Here is a 6,186-nt window from a genome sequence, read left to right as displayed (position 1 = left end):
AAAGTGTAATCAAATTTGTCTGCGATTCGAGTCGAAGGTTTGCTAAAGACGTGGTCGAAGATGCCTGTGACGCAGGCCAAAGGTTTGTCAAAGGTACTCTGCGCGTTCCGCGCTCGCGCGTCTCGCCCGAACTTCTCGCTCGCGCTCCTCTTTCGCGCTGCGCGACCGTTGATCACGTTTCGCGCGATCCACATCTTATACGCTTTTTTCTGCTTGCTACACTAGCTTTGTAGCTCCGCATACGAAAGATGCAATTAGATCCGTACTCTTGATTTATGTCTGACAAGTTTTGAAGAATATATCAGCTTTAATAAGGTTATTTTGTACCAAACTATTGGCAAATGTTAACGGAAAAGCGGCCCGGAAAGATCATTGCGCCTAATTTTAAGAAAATAAATGTTCAACTTAATCTCAGTTTCAATTTTTTCCCCCGTTTTTATCAAGAGTAAATACCTTCAAGTACCTTACATAAATGTTTTGGGCTTCAGGTTTCAAAAAGCCACGTTGCAGGCTTGGTTTCAAACTACACGTAATGAGACTGATCATAAGGAAAACATTGTCTTGTCTATCGTGAAAACAACAGTCAACAAACCTTCCATGGTACAAAGTGCATTTATCTAACATTGAAGTACTACGGCTAAATTCTCAGTTCCTTAAATTTACTAGACCAGACTAGACAATAGGGAAGACAACCGCAAAATTTCGGGAAAGATATAGCAAACTTCGCACAAAAGTCAACTAGTGTATAAGCGTCCTTTCCAGATGGCACGTACAGTCCGTTGCATGGAACTCCTTATGTTTTCGCAGTTCTCCTTTTCTGCTTCTTGCACTTGCTCATTCTTGCATTACAAGTGGAATGGAATACAGTGTTTTCCACTTCTTTCTCATCAAAGTGGTTAAACGGCCTTGTTGGGGGTCAATGCCAACTAAATCCCCATGATTTCTAGGGAAGACACATTTTGACAAAGTCTAAGGCGTTGACGAAATTAATCAATGCATCTTCACTGGATAAGTCCATCCTGTCGACCACTGCTTGTCCGCATTTGTCTAAACAAAAGCAAACAGACAAAAACGTTGGAAATGAATATTAAGGGTGAATCTTGGCATTCTATTCCTTAAAGCTTGCCTATGGTTTTTGCTAATATCACATTAATAAAACGTGACCAATCAGATCATTACTCCTCCTCCGAATAGTTTGTGCTTCTGTCAATAGTAGCCTTTTTTTGTATTTCTCTCCACTCTACTCAGAGATTTGGTCACACAGGTATGTCATTAAGAGCCAGTTTAACAAGCTAATTTCACCAGCTGAACAAGGGTTATCCCCAGCTAGAATTTCATAAGAGAACAAAGACTTGGAGTCATTTTAAAAGTGTACAGCTTGGCACAAATAAACAAAAAGCCTAGAGCCAGTTTACCAGTCCATCTGTCTGCCTGTCTCTTAAAGACATCTTACAGACCTCTTACAACAAAGATCTTTTATGGTTGCAGAATAGCAATCTAAAAATCAACAAATCTGACATAAACTGTGACAAGAAATGAGAAATACACACACCTTTGGGAATATTGCTGTTCCTGTGTAATTTCCACAGATCTCTTCATGTTCAGTAGTGTAATCTTTTTCCTTATTTTCATTGTAGATCATATGTGAAAAGGAGCATATAAACATATCAAAATAATTGCACATTTGATTAGTTAACAGTTAGCAACTACTTGTACACTTTTTTCCACTGAAAAAAATTCCTGAAATTAAATGATTTAACATGAGACATGTCTGCATGGAATCGCATGGCTCATTCATTGAAACAAAAATCCAGTCCAAGATGATGAATACAACCACTATGATTCCTAGTGCAGCCGCATCTCATAGAGAGAAATGGCTATTATCCAGTCAAATTTCCCAACAAAATTTTCAATTGAGTAAAAGCAAATAAATGTCTTTGTCAATTTACTTTTACTAAGTTATTATCAAATCCTCTACGCCTTAAATTCTCTACTGATCCCATCAATAGTTATGAATTAATCATATTATTAATTTTGCTTGGAAAAATTTGGTTTGGAAACCTGATGGCCAAACCAAAACAGTCGATATTGCAGACAACCACTCAAAATGTAGATTCAAAACTCAGCTTTTACCAGTCAAAAACCAACATTTCCTGAGACTGGTTTGCAACATTCTGCAACTTTGATTCATTTACCAAAAAGATTCCCACCCCTTGCATGTTTTCAATAACATTTTAATTACTTAATTTTCATCCAGGTGAGCCAGTTGATGTATTTGTCCCCTAAGAAAGACAACATTTCCTCACTTGCCCTTAAATGAACCAAAAAGAAACAACTTTTTTTTTTCACAGAGTGAGACTGTAATAAAAATGATCAATTAAAATAACATTAATAAGCTATAGCCAGGTTTTCAAAGTCTATTTATATCCTTTCTTTGCTGGAAAAAGATATTAAAAGTTGTGGCTGAAGAAATTATAAGATGGTCTATGCTACAAAATATAGAAATAACAAATGAATATTCCAGCCTTTTACTTACCAAAATGTTCTGATGTTTGCACACTTTGGAGCATTGCATGATTCAACTGCATCTGAGTTGACTATGAACTACAGAGTTGTATATTGTATCCTCTCCCAGAATTTATTGTTAATTTCTTCAGTTCTTCTAGAGTGGCTAGCTGAAGGATAAAAACAACACTCATCAGCAAATTTCCACTAGTCACATATTTATTGGCATTTAATTGTCTATTGTTCAAAAGACCAAGACATGAAACTCTAAAACTACTGGTATTGTCCAGAGAGGTCACATAATAATATTATTATGGGGTCAGCTTTTTAATTTGCAACTAATGGCAAGTTTGATTTTTTATCAAACATTGTAACAATTTCACCTACTAAAGATAAGCTGGATTATGTGTACTAAAGGCATCCGTGGTCGAGTGTCGATCGATACCCTTGATCAATCCTCTAAATCGACACTCTATCAACACCCGATCGATATTCAATCAACACTCCATTGACACCTCGGTTGACACTCAATCTACATTTCTATTACTCAGTTTTGCAAATGTCACAGGGTAGGTGCATTTGATCACATGGTATGAAACCATTCTTAGCCCTGGAGACAGTTCAAAATGTCAAATGCCTGGCAGGTTCGGGGGGAGGGGTGGTTGGGCAGGAGATAGTGGAGTTCCAAATGATTGATCCATAAGCCTGATACAACATATCAAAACAAACTTTTACTACAATTGCTACTGATCTCGCTATCTCAGTGGTCAAAATTTGTTGTGGACTCACGAAGCTGTGCTTCGTGAGTCCACAACATTTTGACCACTGTGATGATGCATATCATTGTTGATAAGAGTACAGACCACACTAAACCACATGCAATTTGTTAAATTCAACCCAGTGAAGTCATTTATCAACACTAATGAACAAATATCATCATAATTTCAACTGTGGCAGCAAACAGAGCTTTTTTTCAAAAGAATGGTAACTAGCGACAAAAGCAGAAACTTATCCATAGATTAAATTTTCAGAGTCAACAACTCTTTTAATGGTATAATGAATATGATAATTAAGTCAGGTCGTGATGGACTGTCATGCATGGCTGACTGAGTTTTTCCTTCAATGCAAATTTCCTTTATATTGACATGAGCTTTCTTTCAAGGGAATTGTTTAAGCTCAGAAATTACCAGAGGCATTGTGCACAACAATTTATACGTAAATAGAGTTAAGTTCAAGTTTAATTATTAAGTTACGTTTATTTCAAGCACTGATCATGCTAAAATCTATGCTATGACAGACACTTCAATTTAATGCACAAGACTTGACTGAGTGAGAAAAAAAATTATCTTTGTCAACTTTTGTAAATAAGTATATGTGAATTGAAAATAAAGTTTGGTCTTTCTTAACGAAGAGCTTTGCCGATCAACTGTGATTCAGTCAAGTGCAATTAATCTTCGACCAAATTGTTTTCACTGCCGAGGATCTGTCTTGCCATAAATATACGCAATTCACAGCTCTTTATGTAGCCATTGCTGCGTTTAATTTACTTTTTAAACTCCGTTATTCTCTGAACATTGAAAAAAAATGAACGAAATTCAAAGACTTACCTTTTCCTGGTCCAAAACACAACGAAAATTTCACCAAAGCTGCCATAATGAAGCCAAATGAAGAAAAATGTCTGCTTTCCTGACTGCCGACTTCGTTGACCTTTATCCCTTTATTCTGATTGGCCAGAAAATGCGGGAAGCCGCTGGCAGCCGCGTTTTCCCGCTGTTTTCGAGTTGCTTCCTTGTGCGACCTCCAGGTCAAGTGAAGACTTTTTTATTAAAAAAATACACATTGGCAAAAAAGCAAGCTTTCATTTTATCGTTAAAACAGAAAAAAATACGAAAACGCAGGTTATTAGGGCGTTAAAAGCGGAGTCGCAAGATATGGCCATATTTGACCTCGCCTTTGACATGACATGACGCAGGATCAAAGTTGTACAAAGCCATGCCGCCTTTGAACGCCTTTGACATAAGAGATCAAAGGTATGCAAAGCCGTGGTGTCTTTGAACGCCTTTAACGCGCGTCAAAACTGTAGTCAAAGTTATTGACATGTTTGACCTCGCCTTTGGCAGGGATCAAATGTATGGCAAATCCATAAGATATTTGATTCCCCCTTTTACGCGGGTCAAAGGTGGAGTCAAAGTTAAGATCACATTTGCCCTCCTCTTTGTCATGGATCAAATGTATCGGCAAAGCCATGACATTTTTGACACACATTTGACGCGCGTCAAAGTTTGGATCAAAGCTATGATCATATTTGACTTCGACTTTGATCAGGATCAAATTTAGAGTAAATCCAATTTTTCGTGCCGTGTCATCTTCATCTCCGCTGTCGTCGAGTTCTTCGTCGCCGCTTGTGCTGCTATGGGAGTCTCTTTCACCAATGCTGCAAGAAGCAGCAATGCTTTCCGTCAGAGTGTACTCTTCAGGGTACATGAAGGTGTAAACATAATCTCTGACTTCCCGCTCAAGGTTGGTGGTGATTCTGCTTCTTGCAGCATTGGTGAAATAATTCCCTTCCAAGAGCTGGGCGATGTATGGCCCATCTCTTCTAAATATCGACGTGGCCACATCCTCAACTTTAAGACACTCTTCCGGGACGGCCGTTCTAGGAGGGTACACAAGGCATTGTGGAAGATCATTTCCTAGCGGGTTTCCAACACAGATTCCATAAACTCGTTGGACGTTGTTTTCAGTCCGCTTCCTCTTTCTTTCATCTGACTTTCTGCGGTTTTCTTTTTTCCTTCTCCTTTTGTTGATGTGCTGTTTGAGTATGCCTTTGAATATGCTGTTATAATTGCTCTTCTTATATTCTAGTGCTTCCATGTCCTGCGTGACCTTCATCAACTTAGCTTCTGTACATTTGATCTGTTTTACATTAAAACTGTGGGCAAATTCTTCGCCCTGCTTTAAAGCAAGCCCATTGGACTGAAAGAGTGTGGAATCGTGTTCCTTTACATCTTTCAATATGACATTCAACTTTTCCACCATTGCTCTGTGCTCTTTGATGGAGAAGTTCAGTTTTCTTCCATCACTGGGCTTCAACTGGTACCCTTGCATGGAAAACTCACTCGCCCTTTCTGAACAGCCATCCGCACCTATTAAAATTGCTTCTTTTGCTTGTAAGATGTCAAACTGCCTGGATCGTTCAGCTGTAAACCTTTTCTTAAATGACTCGTCGCTTTCGCCATTATTGCGCATTTTGGAATGACCCTCTTTCATGATGCTCATGTAGTAATGCGCTCTTTCCCCGATTGGATTAACAATATAAAGAAGAAAGAGCATGGAAGTGGCAGGCTGGTTTTATCTGACCCAGAGAGCGTTGCTCTATTTGCAGATAAGTTTATTCTCAAATCGAAGTTTGTGGTGGATTATCTTCAGCATCTTGAAGTGCTGGAATTTAAAAGGAAAAAGAGAGCAGAAGAAAAGGCAAAGTTAAGTAGGGAGGAGGATTATCCTTGGACTGAGTTGTGCGAAGGTCTAACCAAGCTTAAAAAGCTACGTGTTCCAGAACTAAACAAGTACTCAAACCACCACGAGCTGAAGCAGCATTTGAAAAGCAGCAAGAGTGAGAAAGTAAAGGCAATTGTAAGACATTCATGCTTGCAGCAGAAGAGTCCCCTCAGAGCTGGC

At 38.6% G+C, this 6,186-nt stretch overlaps 1 long non-coding RNA gene across 1 annotated transcript; it reads right to left on the bottom strand.

The window, feature by feature from the left end:
- Nucleotides 1-287: 287 nt before the first annotated feature.
- On the bottom strand, nt 288-4,358 carry LOC149112341 (uncharacterized). Its single transcript, XR_016207379.1, has 4 exons — nt 4,113-4,358; nt 2,537-2,675; nt 1,553-1,621; nt 288-1,047 (listed from the first exon to the last, which is right to left on the bottom strand). It is a non-coding gene; the product is annotated as an uncharacterized LOC149112341 (long non-coding RNA).
- Between the last annotated feature and the right edge of the window lie 1,828 nt (nt 4,359-6,186).

The sequence above is a fragment of the Orbicella faveolata genome, unplaced genomic scaffold (assembly GCF_042242905.1).
Source record: "Orbicella faveolata isolate gen_17 unplaced genomic scaffold, um_ofav_v1 contig_2, whole genome shotgun sequence".
NCBI lineage: Eukaryota > Metazoa > Cnidaria > Anthozoa > Scleractinia > Merulinidae > Orbicella > Orbicella faveolata.
Note: the sequence above shows the minus strand (reverse complement) of the source record. Positions and strands in the feature narration are given on the sequence as shown.